Source organism: Oryctolagus cuniculus, chromosome 3, assembly GCF_051225735.1.
Source record: "Oryctolagus cuniculus isolate XC-2025 breed Fujian yellow rabbit chromosome 3, ASM5122573v1, whole genome shotgun sequence".
Lineage (NCBI taxonomy): Eukaryota > Metazoa > Chordata > Mammalia > Lagomorpha > Leporidae > Oryctolagus > Oryctolagus cuniculus.
In genome coordinates, this window is record NC_142869.1 from 119757834 (window position 1) to 119781422 (window position 23589).

General features: G+C 40.0%; 1 long non-coding RNA gene across 6 annotated transcripts in view; it reads right to left on the bottom strand.

The window, feature by feature from the left end:
• LOC127491631 (uncharacterized) overlaps nt 1-22306 on the bottom strand; it is a 115724-nt gene extending 93418 nt beyond the window's left edge. For 2 of the 6 annotated variants that reach the window (XR_016231664.1, XR_016231665.1), the window contains exons 1-3: nt 22161-22277; nt 14956-15084; nt 13967-14117 (exon numbers count right to left, since the gene is read on the bottom strand). This is a non-coding gene — a long non-coding RNA (uncharacterized LOC127491631). Of the gene's footprint in view, nt 1-13966; nt 14118-14955; nt 15085-22160 lie in introns of all 6 variants that reach the window. The other 4 variants (XR_016231662.1, XR_016231667.1, XR_016231666.1 and 1 more) reach the window with 3 other exon arrangements.
• Between the last annotated feature and the right edge of the window lie 1283 nt (nt 22307-23589).

Genomic DNA, 23589 nt, shown 5'->3' on the forward strand with positions numbered 1-23589 from the left:
AACTTTATTAAAGAAATGTTTACATGATTAAGTTGGTACTAACTCAGATTGTTTTAAGACAAACTATTACTTTGTAGTTCTTACGGCAACATGAAGAAAAAGTATAAAACATAATAAACAGAAAAAATAAGTGGCATGTTAGAAAATATCTATAAATCACAAAAGTAAGTAAATAAAGTCATAATGAGACAAAAAACACCTAAAACACAAAAATAACAAAATTTCAAGTGTAAATTTCACCTTTCCAATAAAATAATAAATGTAAATGGATTAAACTCTGCATCCAAGAGGCATAGTGGCGTAGCAAGTTAATGCCCTGGCCTGAAGAGCCAGCATCCCATATGGGTACCAGTTCAAGACCTGGCTGCTCCATTAAAAATAAAGATAAAATAAATAAATAAATAAAAATAAAAAAGAAAAAGAAAAGCATAGTCCAAGTATATGATGTTTGTAACTGACACACTTGAGACTGAACAATAGGCTTGAAGTGGTAAGAAAGAATACACCACACAAACATTAAACAAATAACTACTGAAGTGAACATGTCAATATCAGAAAAAAAAATAGTAAGACAAAATTGTTACCAGAAACAGGGATATTTTGTAATGTCAGAGTTCAACATGTTAGGAAAAACATCTTAAACATGTATGTACATAAAAAGAAAGTCCTGAACTACCTGAAAGAGAAAATTATGGAACTGAATGGTAGTTGGAGATTTCAAAGCCACACTTTACCTCATGGATAAAACTAGACATAAGATCAATAAATAGAAGGCTTTAACAGCACTTCAGCCAACTGCATCTGGAACTCACAGTCATCTATGAAAGTGTCGACTTACGGTAACACAGTCTTCTCTAGTGTGCATGTAACTTTCTCCAAGATAGACAGTATGTTTGGCTATGAAACAAGCTTCAGTAAAAAGACTTAAAAATCAAAATATGTTCTATGACAATAAAATTGAATCAGAGATTAATAAAGGAAAAAATGTGGAAAACTAATCAACACACCAAAATGACCAAGTGTGAGGAAGAGTGATGTCTCCTGACTTGTTATGGGGCTCCAGGTGGGCAGCTACTTCACAGCACCCATACGAGTGAAGTCTAAAGATGGCCCTTTGCAGCCAGGACCTGGGTGGGAACAGGCGCATCATGGACTGGGCTGTTATTCCAGGGCAGTTCAGTGGTGTGGTATCCCAGCAGTTCCCCAAACTGGGTTCAGGGTCTGTCTGGGCCTTAAGGCTTTCCAGATGTAAATCACTCAGGCGTTTGTGGTATACATGGAGATTGACATCTGCTTACTCTTTTCCTGCCAAGAAAAGTACCTCTTGGCTCAGGTGGATCTTAAAAGAGAGTACAGCAGATGTTGTGTGCTTAGTCCTCTTTATAAGACCATCACATATCTCCTCACTCTGCAGCAACTACTCATGTACTCCCTTTCTTATCTCACTCTCTGTTCTGTGCTGCCTGAGCTGGGGAAATGATGGTGGCAACAGTCCCTCTTCCTACTTGTCTAATTCAGTTTCATAGGCTGAATGCGAGGTCCTTCCTGGCACTGGATTTCACCATGATGGACCTGGTTCTAAGATCTGGACTCAATACCTTCTCCTTATTTTCTACTTTGTTTTTCTATTCTTTATCTCATTCATTTCCAATACAGTATTATTCTCTTCCTTCTGCTTATCTTCCCACCCCACCCCACAACCAGTTTCTTAAGTTGACTCTTTACTAGCTGAATTAACATATTATTGTGATATTATTTCTTCTATAGACATTTGCTAGAATTCACCAATGACAGTATTTAGACATGTAGTTATCTCTAGGGAAAGAAGATCTTTTTAAAAAATAAGAATAGGTTAGGAGAGGGAGGAGGAAGAAGAGTAGGAGTATGGGCAGGAGTGAGGGTAGAGTAGAAAGTATCACTATGTTCCTGAATCTGTATATATGAAATACATGAAATTTGTATACCTTAAATATAATTTTAAAATATAAATTTAAATATACATGAGGCTATTCATTTTTTAATTTCCATTTTAGTTTTCTAAATTTGTTTTTGAAGAACTGTGTGCATTTCACAGTATCTGTCAAAATTCTTAGAATAAAACTGATTAACATCCTTTTAAATTTTTGAAAATAGAGCTACTCTACAACGTACAGATCTCACAGCTAGGTATATATTCAAAGGAAATGAAATAAACCTGCCAAAGATATAGCTGCTGTTGTAATGCTGTTCACACGATTATTGTAGCATTATTCACAGTAGCTAAGAATGAATAGAATCAATCTGAGTCAGTCAATTAATTAAAGGGTACAGACAATGTTATAAACACACACACACACACACACACACACACACACACATACTATTCAGCCATGAAAAGGTTGAAATTTTGTAATTTCTGACAAGATGGATGGGCCTAGAGGACATTATGTTAGGTGAAATCGATCAGGGACAGAAAGACAAATACTGTGACATCCCATTCATGCAGAATCTTAAAAAGTTGATCCTGGGACCAGCTCCATGGCGCAGTAGGTTAATCCTCTACTTGCGACACTGGCATCCCATATGGGAGCTGGTTCTAGTCCCGGCTGCCCCTCTTCCAATTCAGCTCTCTGCTGTGGCCTGGGAAAGCAGTAGAAGATGGCCCAAGTGCTTGGGACCCTGAACCCACATGGAAGACCAGGAAGAAGCTCCTTGCTCCTGGCTTTGGATTGGTACATCTCCAACTGTTGTGGCCATCTGGGGAGTAAACCAATGGAAGGAAGACCTCTCTCTCTCTCACCCTTGTACTGTCTGTAACTCTACCTGTCAAAAAAATAAAATCTTTAAAAAAAAAAAAAAGTTGATCCTACAGAAGTTGAGAGTAGAATAATAGCCACTAGAACTAGGGGACAGGACAGGAAATTGGAAAAAAACAACAGTTTAGGCAATGGGTAAAAAGTAACAGCTAGATAAGAGATAAGAATTCTAGTGGGATTTTTTTGCATATTATGGTGAAACAGTTAACAATAATATATGTTTTGGAGTAGCTTGAAGAGTGAATTTTGGTCTCATCCCAAACGATTGATAACTGTTTGATATGATATTTTTGCTACTCTAATTTGATAATTACACAATGTAAACATGAATAAAATATCACATTGTGTGTCATAAATATTTACAATTATGGGTACAACAAAAATGAAATAAAACAATAAATAAAGAGAAAACCTACAAAATAGAAAAAAATATTTAGGTAGACTAACCAAGAACAAAAGAGAGAATGCTCAAATTACTAAAATAAAGAATGAAAGAGGAAGCATCATTACCAAACTAACCTAAACAAAAGTGATTATGAAAGAATACAAAAAAATAAATGCATGCAAAAATTAGATAGCCCAGATGAAATTAGATAGCCTAGATTCCTAGAAAGAGACAACATCTCATACTAACTCAAATAGAGAAGTCTAAAATACTTACAGCACATATAAATTGAACTAATAATTCAATTAAATATAAGAGGGGGAATAAGAGAGGGAGGAGATGTACAATTTGGGACATGCTCAGTCGGACTTGCCCCAAATGGTGGAGTTAGAAATGTGCCAGGGGATTCCAATACAATCCCATCAAGGTTGCATGTACCAATGCCATCTCACTAGTCCAAGTGATCGATTTCAGTTCACAATTGATCACACTGATAGGTCTAAGAGTCAAAGGGATCACACAAACAAGACTAGTGTCTGCTAATTTTTAAATTTTTCATTAAGAAAAGCTCACTCCCAGATGGCTTCACTGGTGTCAACCAAGTGTTTAAATCAAAATTTACCTAATTTCTCACAAGTTCTTCAACAAAACTGGAGAAGAGATAACAATCCCCAAATCATTCTATGAAGCTTATTTGACACTGGTAATAAAAACAAATAAATCACAAGGAACAAAAACTAAAGTCCAATACATCTTATAAACATGGACACAAAAATTTCAAAATACTGGTAAAAAAAATCAACAACATATAAAGTTCTCATGAACCATGACCATTGGAGGTGTTTCCTGGAATGAAAGGTTGGCTTGAGATGTGAAAATAAATCCATGTGAGTCACCATACAAATTATACAAACAACAAAAACACGTGAGTAGCTGATTAGACAGCAAAAAGGAAAACTATGTCTATTTGTAAATACATGATCCTGAATACAGAAAATTTTAAAAACTCTATCAAAGAAAACATGATATTGTAACCAAAAAATGAATTCAACAAAGTTGTAGGATAGAAAATCACCACATAAAACAAGTATATTTCCATATACTGTCAGTGAACAACTCAAACATTAAATTAAAAAATTATATCTGCAATATTATTAAAACATATCTAGGAATAAATATTACCTCAAAATGTATGACTGTACTCTGAAAACTACAAAATACAATGGAAATAAACTAAAAAGATCTAAATAAATAAGAAGACCTACTATGTTCATGGATCTGGGGGTTTGAAATGGCCAAAGTGGCAGTACTGTCCATGTTGATCAACAGATTCAAGGCAATCTATATCAAAATCTACACTGGCACTCTTTCCAGAAATCGGACAGCTGAATTTGAAGTTTTTATGGACTATACAAAACAATTTGAGAAGGAAGAAAGTTAAGATGGTTCACATTTTCTAATATAAAATTTACTACAAATCTATATTAATAAAACAATGAGATACTGGTATAGTGCTACACATATAGTCTAGAATTTGGAATCCAGAAATAAACCCTTACAATTGATTTTGTGCCAGGGCCTTTATATAGTTCAGTAGTAAGCAAGTTTTCAACAATTTGTTCAGTGCTAACTGGATATCTCCATGCAAAGAATGAATTTGTTCCGCTTCTTTCATATCATACACAAAGTTAACTCAAGTGGTCCAAAGACATAAACTCAAGAGGTAAGACTGAAATATTTTAAGAAACTGTATAAGCAGGCCGGTGCTGCAGCTCATTAGGCTAATCCTCCGCCTTGCGGCGCTGGCACACCGGGTTCTAGTCCCAGTCGGGGTGCCGGATTCTGTCCCGGCTGCCCCTCTTCCAGTCCAGCTCTCTGCTGTGGCCTGGGAGTGCAGTGGAGGATGGCCCAAGTGCTTGGGCCCTGAACCCCATGGGAGACCAGGAGAAGCACCTGGCTCCTGGCGTTGGATCAGCATGGTGTGCCAGCTGCAGCACGCCGGCCGCGGAGGCCATTGGAGGGTGAACCAACGGCAAAGGAAGACCTTTCTCTCTGTCTCTCTCTCTCTCACTGTCCACTCTGCCTGTCAAAAATAAATAAATAAAAAACTGTATAAGTAAACCTCTATGACCTTGGATAAGAAAACCATAAACATCTAAAGAAAACTCAGAGAAATTGGATTAATCAAAATTTAAAATGTCCATGGTCTAAATGATACCACTAAGAGAATGAAAAACATCGCACAGAAGGGGAGAAACTATTTGCAGATTGTATGTCTGACAAGAGGCTGTAATACAAAATAAATTAAAAACTCTGACAATCCAATATTAAAAAAGACAACCCAGGGGCCAGTATTGTGGCACAGCAGGTTAAGTTGATGTCTGTGTCACTGGGATCCCATATCAGAGTGCCAATTCAAGTCCTGGCTGCTCCACTTCTAATCCAGCTTCCAGCTGATGTGCCTCAGGGAACAGCAGATGATGGCTCATGTGAGAGACTCAGATGGAGTTCCTGCCTCCTGGCTGTGGCCTGGCAAAACTCTTTCTGTTTTGGGCATTTGGGGAATGGATTGAAAGATGGAAAATAAATCTCACTCTCTCACTCTTGCTCTTGCTCTCTCTTTTCTTCTCTCTCCCTCTCTCTCTCTCTGCTTTTCAAATAAATAACAAATGAATCTTTATTTTTAAAAGAGGTGAATGCAGTGCTGTGGTGTAGCGAGTAAAGTCATCACCTATAGTGCCAGCATCCTATATGGGAACCAGTTCAAGTCCTGACTGCTCCACCTCTGACCCAACTCTCTGCTACGGCCTTGGAAAGCAGTAGATTCCCCAAATACTTAGGCCCCTGCCCATGGGAGACATGGAAGAACCTCTTGGATCCTGGCTTTGGATCCACACAGCTCTGGCAATCTGGAGAGTGAATTAGTAGATGCATGATTTCTCTTTTTCTCTGCTTCTGCTTCTCTGTAGTTCTGTCTTGCAAATAAATAAACAAATCTTTTTTAAAAAAGAAAACTCAATTTAAAAATAGGATAGGATTTGTGAAGATATTTCTTCTTCACGGGTACATGAAGACAAGTAACCAGAAGGCACTTGAAAAGATGCTCAACATCATCAGTCATTAGTGAAATGCAAATCCAAACCACACTGAGAAACTCTTTCACATCACCTAAATTGCTGAAATTTTTAAATGACAGGTAATGATCAGTTGGCAAGGCTGAGGGGAGATAAGAACTCTCAGACATTACTGGTAGAATGTAAAATGATGCAACTGCTTCAGAAAACATTCGGGAGGTTTTCAAAAAGGTAACAAGAGAGGTATCACTTCACCCAGCATTTTCACTCATAGCTGTACACCTAAGGCAAATAAAGACATATGTCCTCATAAAACATGTTTGAAATTCTATAGCAATGCATGCATCATAGAAAATATGATGATGGTATATCTTTACAATGGATCATTATTTGGAAATAAGATGGAATAAAGAAGTTCTTGGCTTCTGACTGGCTGTTGCAGCCATCTGGGGAGTTCAACCAATGGATGACAGGTTCTCTCTCTCTCTCTCTCTCTCTCTCTCTCTCTCTATATATATATATATATATATATATATCCCTCTCTCTCTTTATGTAAGTCTGACTTTAAAATAAGTCAATAAATCTCTTCACATTTTTTTTACTTAAAGAAGAGAAAGAAAGGAGTGAAACAAAATCTTAACAATGGTTCATTATTTTGACAGGCTCAAAGTCTGATTTTCATATTTTCTGAATGAGCACCAGTTAATTTTATAATGGAGAACTCTTTTCTTCCAGGTATTACCAATTTTTACTTAAAACCCTTAGTATACTTTAAAGGATACTAAGTAAAGTAGCCTATATGTTAAAACATGTCTAAATATGCGGGTTTAAATGTACTTTGATACACACACACACACACACACATATACTAATTCATTGTCCCTAGAGTGTATATATGCTCCCCTTTTTTCACTTCCTTGACAAAATTTGCTACTTTCTGTCTTTTTGATAATAGCCGTTCTGAAAGGGATAAGGCAATATCTCATTGTGGTTTTGATTTAATATTTAGTAAAGTATAGTATATTTAGTATCTACATATATTTATGAAATTGAAACTAAAAAATAATACAATAGATGAACAAAATAAAAAGCTGAGGTTTTTTTGAAAAGATAAATAAAATATATCAATCTTTAGCCAGGCTAAGAAAAAAAAAGACCAAAAACTTAAATAAATAAAATTAGAGATGAAAAATGATACATTACCACCAATGCCATGGAAATACAAAGGATCATAACAAATTGGAACTCAGAAATTAATCCCACATACATGCGTTCATCTGATTTTTTTCACAAAGGCACCAAGAACATATGGTGGAGAAAGGATAATATTTTCTATAGAAGGGGCTGGCAAAATGGAACATACATACCTAGGAGACTGACAATAGACACTACCTCTCAATGCACACAAACATCAGTACAAGATGGATCAAAGCCTAAACATAAGATGTAAGACTCTGAAATTGCTAGAGGAAAATGTAAGGGAAACACTTCAAGACATTGGGATAAGAGATGATTTCTTGGTTAAGACCCCAAGTGCAGGCCACAGAAGTATAATTAGACCAATAAAATTATATTAAACTCAGAACTTCTGCATAGCAAAGGAAGCAATTAATAGAGTTAAGAGATATCCCACAAATCAGGAGAAAAGATTTACAAACTGATTGTCCAACAAGGGGATAAAATCCAGAATATTTTAGTAAATCAAAAAACTCAACAATTAAAAGAAAAACAATCCATTTGAGAAATGGGCAAAGGACAAGAATAAACAATTCCTGAAAGAAAAAATACAAGTAGCCAACAAATATGTGAAGAAATGCTCAATATCACTAACCATCATGGGAATGCAAAGCAAAACCACAATGAGATATACCCTTGTGCCTATCAGATGGCTGTTATCAAAAAGACAGAGAGTAACAAATGCTGATGAGGAAAAGAAAAAAGGGCAACACGTACACTCTGTGGGTGGCAGTATAAATTAGTGCAGCTACTATGGAAAACTGTATAGAGATTTCTTTAAAAGCTATAAATGAAAATGTCATAGGACCGAGCAACCCCACTACTGGGAGTGTACTCAAATGACACTTTATTGAAGAGATACCTGCTCCACTGTGTTTATAGCAGCACTGTTTACAATAGCCAAAATCAGGAACAAACCAAGATGCCCATCATCAGATGAACGGCTGAAAAGAATGTGATATATAAATACATAATAAAATATTATCCAGCCATAAAAAGGACTGAAATCTCATAATTTTTAGCAAAATGGATGGAAATGGAGGACATCATGTTGAGTGAAATAAAGTAGACACTAGAAAGACTATACCACATGTTCTCCCTTATGGGTGGGAGAGGAGAGGAGAGGAGAGGGGAGGGGAGGGGAGAGGAGAGGAGATAGAAAGAGAGAGGGAGGGTGGGAGGGAGGAAGGAAGGAAGGAAGTTAATCTGAACACAAGTTGTTGATTATTAGAGCCTAGGATAGGAGAGATAAAAGGAGTTTGGATATAAAAAAAAATAGGAGAAGCTGTGGCCATCCCAGAATTCTCTGAAAACAAGCAATCTAATAGGCATGCTCCTGAACAAAACAAAGTGAAGAGACAGCCAATGGAATCAGAGAAAACATTTACAAGCTATTTATCTGACAAAGGAGTAATACACAGAATATATAAGGAACTCAGAAATCTGAAGAAAAAATCAAAAGGAAATGGACAAAGAATCTGAATAGACATTCATCCAAAGAAGAAAGAGAAATGGACAACAAATACATGAAAAGTGCTCAATGTCACTAACCATCAGGAAAATGCAAGCCAAAACCACAGCGAGGTATCATCTCATTCCACATAGAATGCCTAGTATAAAAAAGACACTGTTGGTGGAAATGCAAATTAGTAAAGCCATTATGGACAACAGTAATAGAGGTTCTTCAAAAAACACAAACAGGGCTACCTACCGTATGACCCAGCTATCCCCATTCTGGGTATCTTAGCCAGGGGAAATGAAATCAGCATATGAAAGACACATATCTTCATTCCACCTGTGGATTGCAGGACCATTCACAATGGACAAGGTACAGATTAGCCTACGTGTCCATTAATAGATTAGTGGATAAAGAAAACGTGGTATATGTACGCAATGGATGACTATTTGGTGTAAAAAGAATGGAATTCTGTCATTTGCAGCAAAATGAACGATACTGGAGTTCATTATATTAAGTGAAATAAGCCAGAAATGGAAAAACCAATACTACATGTTCTCTTTCATATGTGCACTTTTTTTTAAGGTTTCTTTTATTTATTTGAATGAAAAAATGACACAAAAAGAAGGAGAGGCACAGAAGAGAGATCTTCCACCCACTAGTTTGCTCCCCAAATGATCACAATGGCTGGAGCTGGGCCGGGCTGAAGCCAGTAGCCTGGAATTCCACACAGGTCTTCCTTGACTGAGACTCACAGAGAATCCAAGGTTCCTGAGTCCATATGAGCATGTACACTATGAATCCCTGCCCAGGGCAGATGGGCTTCAAGACACTAGACAATTCCTGATCTGTCTGAAACTCCACCCTTTGTCTGTGAGATGTCAGTAGCGACAGAGTGGTCTCTGCCCAGAGGGTTCTAGGGAGCATTTGTAGGAATGAGACGGCTGAGCAGGGCCTTAAGAGGAGCAATGGTGCTCCGTGGGCACACGGGGAGGCACAGTTGATGAAGCAGCAGGCATGCGCTGGATCCCGGGCCGATCTGTAAGGCCACCATGCGCACACTGGGCCTGCAGAAGCGGCCGGAGACGGTGACTATGAGGGGAAATGGACACTATCTTCGCAGGCCTCTGGGCTCATCCTCCCAGGGCCACCTCCACAACTTCCACCGCTCCCTGACCTTCCGCGCGGGCCCTGAGGGATGCAAGGTCAGGCCTGCCTGAGGAGCACCCTACAGGACCTCGCTTACTACAAAAATCAGGAGCCCCCCTCCCTGACCTCAGCGCCCCCTGCTGGAAGCTGGGGGAACATCATAAACCGTCCTCCCTTCCCAGCCATTCCAGGACTCTGCCTGGTTTATTTTGATTTTCTTTACGTGTCTTCTAGTGCCAGTTATTCCCCATAATTCGAAAATGCCATCAGCTCTATTCTTCATGCCAAACGGTTCTGCTTGGAATAATAATACTCTTTAAGTGCCCGTGGGGAACGTTAAGACCATAAGAATTGATTTCATTAAAAGCTTCATTCAACTGGGCTTAAATGAAACTGAACCGACAACTAAGCTGGATAATTCCAGTTCAAGCCCGTTTGGTGGAAACACCACTGGTACTTTCCTGACTCAGGCAATGGTTTTTGACAGACAGCAGCTTGTGCTCCTGACAAAATACTCCTCTGAGAACTGACAGTGACAACAGGAGCTTGATGGCCAGAGAGTGGGGTCCCCCGCCGCACCTTGGATACTTCAGAGACACTGGCTCACAAAGGAACTCAGCCAAATATGAGCAGCTCATGTGGGCATCAGAACAGCTCTGTGGGATAGACAGAAGAGCTCTTCATACTCCCATTGTACAGAAGGGGAAGTTGAGTCCAGAGAATCATTGAGTCACCCAAAGTCCAATGAACAGCTGCTGCTAATTACCCAACAGCCTGTTCCCTATAGGATGTACTATGTGTCTCCTTTTATCTCCTTTTATTTTTTTTATTTTTTTTGCTGGGAGGAACTAGGGGGGTATCCAATATAGTAGTTTTTCTCTATCATATGCAACATGATGTTTCCATGTGTATGCATTGTGGGGTGTCTAAATCAAGCTAATTAAAATATCTATCACATCACATGCTAATCTAATTTTTTGTGATGAGAACACTTAAAATCTACTCCTTTAGCACCTCTGAAGTACAAACAGTCCCCAACTTATAATGGTTCAACTTTAGGATATAGGAAGCCACAGTTCCAAGTCATCTACACCACCACTGACACAACTCAAGCACTCACAGTGTACCGTGGGTGGTGCTTCTAAGTCGAAGTGTTCTGTAGGTCAGGTGCATCAATGCATTTCAACTGAGCGGTACTTTGAAGTGAGCTATGGCCTGACCTGATCCACTCTATTTTGTCTCTACATGATCTCTATTCACTCGTTTGTCCTCTTTCTAACCAGTTGCACAACTAGCCTTGTAAGAATGTCATCTTATGTAAGGACTGTTTACATTAAGTGCTGGGAAAATGTGTAAATCCCTCCTCCCTCTGAGAGAAGCATAACCTTGCTTGTTCTGGCTTCTGTAATGAATGCTTGGCTTTGTAATTAACTCCCAATAGGATGTGGTTTTTGCCTTTATAAGCTTACCTCTGAGCTCAGTCAGAGCTGCGTGATTTGGAGAACACCTGCCCCCGTGCAGCTGCCGGCTTTGCAGGCTTTCAGGAATAAAGACTCTATAATTCGATCCTGAGACTTTGGCATCTTTTGTAACTCGCCGTTCCAAGATGCAATACTTTGAACTTACTGCAGGTTTACTGGGACACACATAGTCTCATCATAAGTGGAGAAGCCTCCATATACATTATATTGTTAAACTGTAGTCATCATGATGGACCACGGCTCTCTTGCATTTATTCCTCCTGATGAACTAAAATTTAATATCCTTTGTCCAACACCTTCCGAATTTCTCCCAACTGCCAAGTGTGCCTGGTAACCAACACTCAGCTCTCTGCTTCTGTAAGATCATCTTTTTCTTTCTTCAGACTCCAAGTATAAATGAAAACACATTGTTCTTATCTTTCTGGGTCTGGCTTCTTTCACTTAGCATAATCTCCTCTAGATCATTATGTAGTGGCAAATGACTGAATTTCCTTCCTTTAAAAGGATGAATAGTATTCCAGTGTATGTTTGCATCCCAATATTTATCCATGCTTCTGTTGATGGATCCTTAAGATGATACAACTATATCTTGCCTATTGTGAATAATGCAGTCATAAACATGGGAGTTCTGATATTGCTTCAAGACATTAATTTCAACTGCTTTGAATATAGACCCAGAAATGGAAACACTGGATCATAAAGTAGTTCTATATGTTCATTGTTTGAGTCATCCCTTTTCTACTCTAATTCCAAGTATTGTGTTCATGTAACCACACATTTACATGTGTCATTCTTAATTTAAGCAGAAAGAGTTTACAATTTTAGCAGTCAAGCACTAAGGAATCCAGTGTACCTGCTGCTCACATCACAGCTCCTTGGCCTCTGCCTGGGCTCCTTGCATATCCCCACTGACATACGTAGGCATTCCTTCAGCAGATAAATATCAGATGCTTACTGTAGGCTGGGCACTGCTTTAGCTGCTGTGTTCAATGTCAAGAAAAAACAACAGGATATGCACACTTGGGAAGTTGCAAAATTTGGGAGGTCACCTGCACCGAGTAATATTCAAAATAAAAAAAAAATGCAGTTACAGAAGAGAGAGTTCCTTTCGCTTGTTTGCCAAAATTAAGAATTGAAAGTAAGAAAAATAACTTACTTGGGTGATGTCACTACTTTAAAAAACAAGTAAGTGAATCATGTGCATATCAAACTGTTCTAAGATTCCTGGAAGACGCTAACCAGGACAGGATCACACTGAGAGGAAGAAACTTAGCCAAAATACACCGCGGAGAGCAGCCTTGCCAAATCCCATGGATATTCAAAGACAAACAAGGTGTGAAGGTTGATGATATGAAGATGAAATCATTCATGTCAGAACCAGACACAGTCCGAGCTGGGAAGTAATGAAAGAACTGCCTGTCTAAGTATGTCCTCAAAGGCCTTCACCAAGCTGCACCAGAAATTTCTTCTTGTTCTACACGCACCCTGTGTTTACAGGGCTCCCACATAAGCATAGATTTCTCTAACAGATTATCTTTCACATTGTTTGAGATGGCAACAATCCAGGCAGGATGCTCCCGACTGAACACTTGCCTGGCAACAGTATCTTCCCCACTGAGCTGAAGCCAAGTCCTGTCTTGGGTCTGTAAGACCAATGGACTTGGTATCCATGTTGCTTATGCAAATCTCACCCACTCAGCCTTTCAAACACTCCTGAGCTAGGTATCTAGGACTCCTCAAGGTCAACCTCAGCCTCTCAGACCTGGCCTTGGCCAGTGTGTCCCTGCTGCACCCTGGCTCACCCTGCACCTTGATGTTTCCATGGACTCATCTTTTTGTCTTTCTTTGGGACCTCATGGTCCTCTTTGCCAAAGCTTCCTCCTTATCCTCTCATCTGTATGATGGGCTCTGTTGCTTCTTCCAAGACTGATGCTGATGTCTTTCCATTGCTGTGCACCCTCTGATCCTGACTGTGAGGTAGGAGCCACTATCAACCCCAGCCACCTCCCACTGCACCTCTCTCCTCTCCTCTGCAGCTCCACCAACTGTTTTTCTGCTTGTTTCTCCCAGGAGAAGAGCAGCTGCTCACAGTCAGCTCCCCCTACCCCGTTCATCTTAATGTTCCAATTATTTCAGCAGAGTGACCTGCACAGGTGACTACAGGAAGTTCAAGGAAAGAAGGATGAGAGTGAGAAGAAGAGGAAGGGAGAGGAAAGAAAAGGAGAGATGGAAGGAGGGAGGGAGAGGGGCAGAGATAGTGAGGGAGGGAAGAATCTCCATTAGAATTGCTGCTACCCCTGATTGGAGGGGAAATATCTGGACATTCAGCCAGCTGAAAGTCTGCAAACCACAGGGCCAAGGCCAACATGAGTTCAAGATCCAGTACTGACCTACTGTGCATGCCAGTAGTGTAGGTGGCTCAGGCTCAGGCAGGCAAGATAAGCCATCCATCCACTGCATGAGGTGCACTGCTCCCAAACAGCCCACAAGCCCGAGTGAGAGTCATAGCCTACAGATGCACTCTGGAGCCTGAACCGGAATCTGCAGCACAAAATGAAAGATGCGGCCGGTTTGCATGGTTGATGATCCTTAGGGGTGAAGTGTTACCTATAGTCAAGCCACATTACTAAGGGCATAGCAGGACAGGACCCCTGCTCACTGATCAGACCCTCAGCGAGTGGAACTTATGAAGGCTCTGAGGGACAGGTGTCCAACCCTGCCCCCTCTCAAATCCTCTCATTCATGGAGACTATGGAGACAGCAGCACTGCCTCTCCACATGCAGCCAATCTTGGTGTCGGCAGAGTAGAACACTGCTCATAAGGGTAAAAAGACAGATCTACATGCAGAGGGGCAGAGAGGCCTCTTTGGAAAATGGTGCAGACGAACTGAATGGGTTTCCCACCTTCTGACAGCAAGAAGTGAACAGCCTCTTAGAAAGGTTTGGAAGTCTGCTGAGTAAATATAGAAGCTGGCATCACACAGAATTTGCTCCCTGGGAGGGAAAGGTCAGGAGAGAAATGAAATATGTGTTTGCCAGAGGAGGAGTGGGTAGTATCGCTGTGGCTTCAGCTACAGGCATGACTGTGGGAGACTGCTGACTTCATCATTTTCAGCAAGTGATAAAGGAAGAGGAAGGAGGAAAACAAGTCACCCGGAATTTTTGAACTAGCCAGAAGCATGAGTAGAATTCAGAGGAAGAGCCAAAGTGTCCAGAATTCTGCAGGGTGAGCAGTCATTGGTTCTATCTATGTACCAAGGCAGGTTGCAATGAACTAGGGACCTGATCACCTGTCTGTGACTCCTGGGTAAGGGACACTGGGTTCTCCAGGTCTGTGAAGACACATCATGCCTTTTCAGAGGATGGAGTCATGCATTACCTGTGTGACCTTCAGGTCATCAACAACAGGAGATAACCAAGTGCACACCATCTTGGCCGTGGGGAGAAACAATGAGTGTGGATTCCATAAAGGCAGTCTGAGGGCTGAGGTGAAGCTGCGCCCTCCCTCCTGTAAAAACAATATTTTGCAAAAAGAACTCTGGACATGAGCCATGTTTGCACCAATCTGGGGAGAATCCACTGCAGGACAACTGCTAAGGAGTGGGGCTCGGGACCATGTAACCTGTCACATCCTCATCCTCTCTAAGCCCACAGGAGCGTTGAAAACCAGCAGCCTGGAGGCAGGCAGTGGGGTTAAGCAGGTTGCCCCACCTCTTGAGACACCAGCTTCCACTTGAGTCCTGGCTACTCTGCACTTATAATTCAGCTTCCTGCTAATGAGTCTTGGAAGCAGCAGAGGATGGCACATCCACTTCTAATCCAGCTCTCTGCTAATGGCCTGGGAAAAGCAGCAGAAGATAGTGCTTGGGCCCCTGCCACCTACATGGGAGACCTGGCTGAAGCTCTTGGCTTCTGCCTTTGGTCTGGCCCTGCCCCGGTCATTACAGCCATCTGGGGAGTGAACCAGCAAATGGAAGATCTCTCTCTCTCTCTCCACCCCCCCGCCTCATCCCACTTCCCGCTCTCTCTAACTGTGACACTTTCAAATGAATAATTTTTTTAAAAAAAGAATGCTTGGTAACCACTTGAGGAATCCTACTATTTAAAAAAAAAAAGAAGGCAAAAAGAAAAAAGAAAAACAGAAAATAAAAAAAAAAAAACAAGCATAGCAGCAGGGAAAAACCAGGGTAGATTTAGAATATTTAAAAAGAAGTTCCATCCTCAAAGCATCATTACTAATTGATCCGTCTCACAGGGCTGTAAGAAAACAAACCATTCACAAGCCATTTATCAAAACACTAATGGTTTAAATGCCCTAGCTGTTGGAGGCTGTGATGCCAATTAGGGAAAATGAGACCCCGACCAAAGCATTGAAGGAAGATACATGGAAGACAAGGCCAGGGGTCGGGGGAGGCGGTGTTTGGAAAAACGCTGACCTCTTTTCCAGTTTCATTAAGGTATGATAGGCAAAAATTGTATATATCCAAAGTATGTAGTGTAATGTGTTGATATATGTGTACATTGTGAAATGATGAAATGAAGCTAATTAACACATTTATGACTCACATAATTACCTTACTTGCATGTGTGATGTGAACACTTAAGATCTACTCCCTTCACAACTTTAAAGAATACAGCACATATTTATTAACTGCAATCATGCCACTAAAAACCAGGTCTCCAGAATTTACTCATTGGAACACTGAAAGTTCATACCCTTTGACCAACATCTCCTCACTTCCTTTGCCTGCAGCCCTGGAAACCTACCATTCTACTCTGTTACCACCATGAGTCTGATTTTTAGATTCTCACATACAAGTGAGATCATGTAATTTTCATCTTCCTGTGCCTGGTGTATTTCACTTAGCATAATGCCATTGTTGATGTTGTCACAAATGACAAGATTTTCTTTTTTAAGGCTGAAAGACAATTTATAATATACAAAGAAATACACACATAATGCAGCACATTTTCTTAATGAATTCATCTGTTGATGGACACATATGTTGTTTCCATGTCTCTGCTATTGTGAATAATGCTGAAATGAATATAAAAATGCAGATATCTTTTTGAGATACTGATTCTATTTCTTTTGGATATAATCCTAGAAATAGAATATAAATTTCAAAAATCGCCAACAAAATAATTAGCAAATAACTCAACAATATGCTAAAAGGATCAAATGCCATGAACATATGGTGTTTGTTTCTGGAATGAAGTGATAGATTAACATAAGTAAATCAACAAATGTAATACACCACACTAATGAAGAACAAAAGTCATATAATCATCTTACGATGGCCTCAAAAATACGGTAAAATCATTTGACAAGTCATCATCATTTCATAATAAAAACTCAATAAATTATATGTAGAAAGAATGTACCTGAACACAATAAAGGCCACCATCACAAACCGACACCTAATATCATACTCAACAGCGAATGTTGAAACTTTCCCTCTACATTGAATAGCAAGACAAGTATTCTCATTCCCACTACTTCTATTCACTATATGTAATGGAAGAACCAAAGAAATTGGTCAAGAAAATAGATAGGCCGGCGCTGCGGCTCACTAGGCTAATCCTCCACCTTGCAGCGCCGGCACACCGGGTTCTAGTCCCAGTCGGGGCACCGGATTCTGTCCCGGTTGCCCCTCTTCCAGGCCAGCTCTCTGCTGTGGCCAGGGAGTGCAGTGGAGGATGGCCCAAGTGCTTGGGCCCTGCACCCCATGGGAGACCAGGATAAGTACCTGGCTCCTGCCATCGGATCAGCGCGGTGCGCCGGCTGCAGCGCACCAGCCACAGCGGCCATTGGAGGGTGAACCAATGGCAAAAGGAAGACCTTTCTCTCTGTCTCTCTCTCACTGTCCACTCTGCCTGTCAAAAAAAAAAAAGAAAGAAAAAGAAAATAGATAAAAGGCTTATATATCAGAAAGGAAGAAGTAAATGCATTTTCTAGATGTCTTCTTCTGACCACTATAAAAGATGACAGTCACATGAAACAATCACAAGAATGTGTATTGATTGATTTAGACTGCAAAAGGATATAAATACATGGAAATAATAGCACAAATAATAGGGAAGAAATACAGCTATATAGGAGCAAAATGTCTATATACAGTTTAATTAAATTAGTATTAATCTAAGTTAGATCATCATATATCAAGATGTTAAGTGTAATGTCCAGGGAAGCTACCAAGAATAACTCAAAAATTATACAAAAGAAAACAAGGAAAGAATTTATATACTGCATTAGAAAATATTTAATCAGGATAAGATAACAAGAGAAAGATAGAAAATCAAAGTTGGTAAGACTCACAGAAAACAAATAGCAAAATAGTAAACATAAAGTCTACCTTGTCAGTAATGATACCAAATACAAATGAGTTATGCACTTCAATTAAAAACAATTTTAATAGATTGGGTAAAAAATAAAAACATTATCTAGATATATTCTGTATATAAGAGACACACTGTAAAAGAAATGAATAGATTGAAAGTAAAATGACAGGACACAACATGCAAACAAGCAAGAGCTGCCTATCCCAACACCAGGTAAAATATGCTTTTTATTACATTTTCTATTGATTACCATAAGAAGAGTAGATTTCATGTATTTAATAGATATGATTCCAAGAAAATAATAATGCTTTACTTCCTCTCTCCCTCCTCCTTCCATTCTTTCTCTTTCAATTTTTGAGATAGGATACATTTTTTTGACAGGCAGAGTTAGACAGTGAGAGAGAGAGACAGAGAGAAAGATCTTCCTTTTTCCTTTGGTTCACCCCCGAAGTGGCTGCTATGGCCGGCACATTGCAGCCAGCTCATTGCGCTGATCTGAAGCCAGGAGCCAGGTGCTTCCTCCTGGTCTCCCATGCGGGTGCAGAGCCCAAGCACTTGGGCCATCCTCCCCTGCACTCCCAGGCCACAGCAGAGAGCTGGACTGGAAGAGGAGCAACCGGGACAGAATCTGGCTCCCCGACCGGGACTAGAACCCAGGGTACCGGCGCCACAGGCAGAGGATTAGCCTAGTGAGCGGCGGTGCTGGCTGAGATAGGATACTTTTAATTTACTTTATAATCACATACTTAGAACTCTTATAACTAAAGAGTTCTACAAGTAAAAACATGCTTTATCTTATTTTTTAAATCAGAGTAACAGAGAAAGAGAGGGAGAGACACAGAAGTTTTCCACCTCTCATTTGGTTCACTCTCCAAATGACCAAAACAGCCAGAGCTGGGCATCTGAAGCCAAGAGCCTGGAACTTCTTCCCAGTCTCCCACCTGGGTTCACGGACCCAAGCTCTTGGGGAATCCTTTACTGCATTCCCAAGCACGTTAGCAAAAAGATGGATCAGAAGTGAAGCAACTGGGAGTCAAATCGGTGTCCACATGGGTTGCTGATGCTGTAGGCTGTGGCTTAACCCTATACACCACAATGCCAGCCCCATAAAAATATGTTTTAACAACATTGTTACTGAAGACTTTTTTTTTTCTTTTTTTTTTTTTTATCTTTTATTTAATGAATATAAATTTCCAAAGTACGACTCATGGGTTACAATGGCTTCCCCCCCCATACCGTCCATCCCAGCCACAACCCTCCCCTTTCCCACTCCCTCTCCCCTTCCATTCACATCAAGATTCATTTTCGATTATCTTAATATACAGAAGATCAGCTTAGTATACCTTAAGTAAGTATTTCAACAGTTTGCTCCCACACAGAAACATAAAGTGAAAAATAATAGATGATTTTTTTTAAATGATGATGAAATCAGATCAGACCTATTGTCATGTTTAATCCCAGTGAGAGTCAAGTTGGGAATTGAAAATTTCTTTCTTTCTTTTTTTTTTTTTTTTTACAGAAGATCAGTTTAGTGTACATTAAGTAAAGATTTCAATCGTTTGCACCCCCATAGAAACACAAAGTGAAATATACTGTTTGAGTACTCGTTATAGCATTAAGCCTCAGTGTACAGCACGTTAAGGACAGAGATCCTACATGAGGAGTAAGTGCACAGTGACTCCTGTTGTTGACTTTACCAATTGACACTCCTGTTTATGGCATCAGTAATCTCCCTATGCACCAGTTATGAGTTTCCAAGGCTATGGAAGCCCCTTGAGTTCTCCGACTCTTATCTTGTTTAGACACGGTCATAGTCAAAGTGGAGGTTCTCTCCTCCCTTCAGAGAAAGGCACCTCCCTCTTTGAAGACCTGTTCTTTCCACTGGGATCTCACTCACAGAGATCTTTTTGCCAGAGTGTCTTGGCTTTCCATGCCTTAAATACTCTCATGGGCTTTTCAGCCAGATCCAAGTGCCTTTAGGGCTGATTCTGAGGCCAGAGTGCTATTTAGGACATCCGCCATTCTATGAGTCTGCTGAGTATCTCACTTCCCATGTTGGATCACTCTCCCCTTTATTTATTCTATCGGTTGGTGTTAGCAGATACTAGACTTGTTTATGTGCTCCCTTTGACTCTTAGTCCTTTCATTATGATCAATTGTGAACTGAAATTGATCACTTGGAATAGTGAGATGGCATTGGCACATGCCACCTTGATGGGATTGACACATCAGGAAAATCATCCACCCAGACCAAGTGGGATTCATCCCTGGTATGCAGGGATGGTTCAACATTTGCAAATCAATCAATGTGATTCACCACATTAACAGACTGCAGAAGAAAAACCATATGATTATCTCAATAGATGCCGAGAAGGCATTTGATAAAATTCAACACCCTTTCATGATGAAAACTCTAAGCAAATTGGGTATAGAAGGAACATTCCTCAATATAATCAAAGCAATTTATAAAAAACCCACAGCCAGCATCCTATTGAATGGGGAAAAGTTGGAAGCATTTCCACTGAAATCTGGCACCAGGCAGGGATGCCCACTCTCACCACTGCTATTTAACATAGTTCTGGAAGTTTTAGCCAGAGCCATCAGACAAGAAAAAGAAATCAAAGGAATACAAATCGAGAAGGAAGAAGTCAAACTATCCCTCTTTGCAGACGATATGATTCTGTACTTAGAGGATCCAAAGAACTCTACTAAGAGACTATTGGAACTCATAGAGGAGTTTGGCAAAGTGGCAGGATATAAAATCAATGCACAAAAATCAACAGCCTTTGTATACACAAGCAATGCCATGACTGAGAAAGAGCTGCTAAGGTCAATCCCATTCACAATAGCTACAAAAACAATCAAATACCTTGGAATAAACTTAACCAAGGACGTTAAAGATCTCTACGATGAAAATTACAAAACCTTAAAGAAAGAAATAGAAGAGGATACCAAAAAATGGAAAAATCTTCCATGCTCATGGATTGGAAGAATCAACATCATCAAAATGTCCATTCTCCCAAAAGCAATTTATAGATTCAATGCAATACCAATCAAGATACCAAAGACATTCTTCGCAGATCTAGAAAAAATGATGCTGAAATTCATATGGAGGCACAAGAGACCTCGAATAGCTAAAGCAATCTTGTACAACAAAAACAAAGCCGGAGGCATCACAATACCAGACTTCAGGACATACTACAGGGCAGTTGTAATCAAAACAGCATGGTACTGGTACAGAAACAGATGGATAGACCAATGGAACAGAATTGAAACACCAGAAATCAACCCAAACATCTACAGCCAACTTATATTTGATCAAGGATCTAAAACTAATTCCTGGAGCAAGGACAGTCTATTCAATAAATGGTGCTGGGAAAACTGGATTTTCACGTGCAGAATCATGAAGCAAGACCCCTACCTTACACCTTACACAAAAATCCACTCAACGTGGATTAAAGACCTAAATCTTCGTCCTGACACCATTAAGTTATTAGAGAACATTGGAGAAACCCTTCAAGATATTGGCACAGGCAAAGAATTTCTGGAAAAGACCCGGGAGGCACAGACAGTCAAAGCCAAAATCAACTATTGGGATTGCATCAAATTGAGAAGTTTCTGTACTGCAAAAGAAACAGTCAGGAGAGTGAAGAGACAACCGACAGAATGGGAAAAAATATTTGCAAACTATGCAACAGATAAAGGGTTAATAACCTGAAGACTTTTTTGTAAGCATATAGTTAACCAATTAAAGTGATACAATCATAAATATATGTGCAACTAATAATATAGTCTCAAAATACAAGAGAAAAACCTGACAGAATCAAAGAAAGACATAATAATTTAACAATAATAGCAAAAGACTCCAAGAACTCCCTTTTAATATTAACTATAACAACTAGACACTACATGGAAAGACTGAGCACTAGAGAGGACTTGAATAACACCATGAAACAACTAGACCTAGAAAACACTGATAGAACATCCACCAACAATAGCAGAATACACATGGTTTTCAAGAACCCATGGAGGCAGAAGCCGCGTCGCAGAGTCTGCGCGCCAGCGCTGGAAGGGGAGGTGAGATAAAAACCTTGGTAACCCAAGACATTGGCGGGGAAAGGCAGAAAGAGCCTAGAAGGAATGAAAGCCCCACTGGGGAAAGTTCACCAGGCGGACTGGAGGAGAGAAAAAACGAACAAATAAGGGGAACCGGCACGGACATTAGCCTCTCTCTCCACTCACCTTACAAAGCCAGGCAAGACAAAGAGCAGGCACCATTTTACGTATGTAAAGAGGCGCTGGCCATTAGCCAAGCAGAAAAACCTGACTCTGGTGGGGAGAAATAACAGGAGGTTAAGACTTAGTTAGTGAAAGTGAGGAGCTAACAAGCTAAGACTGTGAAAATCTGAGGGGAGCATGAAAGAACTCACCGAGTACACAAACTCGGTAACTTGGGCAAACTGGTGAGAGACTGTTGAGAAATTTGAGACCACACTGAGGGCCGCATAAACTCTTTGTGTGGTCCCAGGGGTAACCAGACAAATACCCACAGGGGCCAGATTTCATACATCAGCTACCCTCAATTCCACTCAGCTGTGTGGAATTACTTCCCAACTGAGTCAGAAAAGAGAGAGAGAGAGAGAGAGCAAGCGTGAGAACAATCTGGGTGAGTCACCTCTGGCACACCCTTAACCCTGAAGAACCAAACAGAGCTCTCTGGCCACACCCATCACAGCCTCTAAGGATCCATCAAAGCAGAGAGTCCACTTAATGTAGAGTCACAGTATAATGAGAAGAAACCAAAGAATATCTCCAATATGCCAAACAACAAATGCAGAAACCGAGGTAACAAGAACAAGGAAGACACCATGACACCCCCAAATGAAATAGACACCCCAATTCAAGATTATGAAGATGATGAGATAGAAGAAATGCAAGAAGCAGATCTCAAAAAATGGATAAGAACATTAAGAATTTCTCAAAAACAAATTCTCGAACTACAGAAATCCTTAATGGGCAAGATAGAAAATCTCTCTCGTGAAAATGAAATATTAAGGAGGAATCAAAATGAAATGAAACAACTAGTAGAACATGAAACTGTGATAGTGACGAGAAATCATAATGAAATGAAGAATTCAATTGATCAAATGACAAACACATTAGAGAGCCTTACAAACAGAATGAGTGAAGCAGAAGAGAGAATATCGGACTTAGAAGACAGAGAACAGGAAAGGATACAGTCAGACCAAAGAAAAGAAGAGGAAATTAGAAATCTAAAAAATATTGTCGGGAATCTTCAGGATACTATTAAAAAACCCAACATTCGGGTTCTAGGAGTTCCTGAAGGCATGGAGAGGGAGAAAGGATTAGAGGGCCTTTTTAGTGAGATACTAGCAGAGAAAGAGAATTACAGACCAATATCCTTGATGAACATATATGCAAAAATCCTCAATAAAATTCTGGCCAATAGAATGCAATAACACATTAGAAAGATCATCCACCCAGACCAAGTGGGATTTATCCCTGGTATGCAGGGATGGTTCAATGTGCGCAAAACAATCAATGTGATACACCACATTAACAGACTGCAGAAGAAAAACCATATGATTATCTCAATAGATGCCGAGAAGGCATTTGATAAAATACAACACCCTTTCATGATGAAAACTCT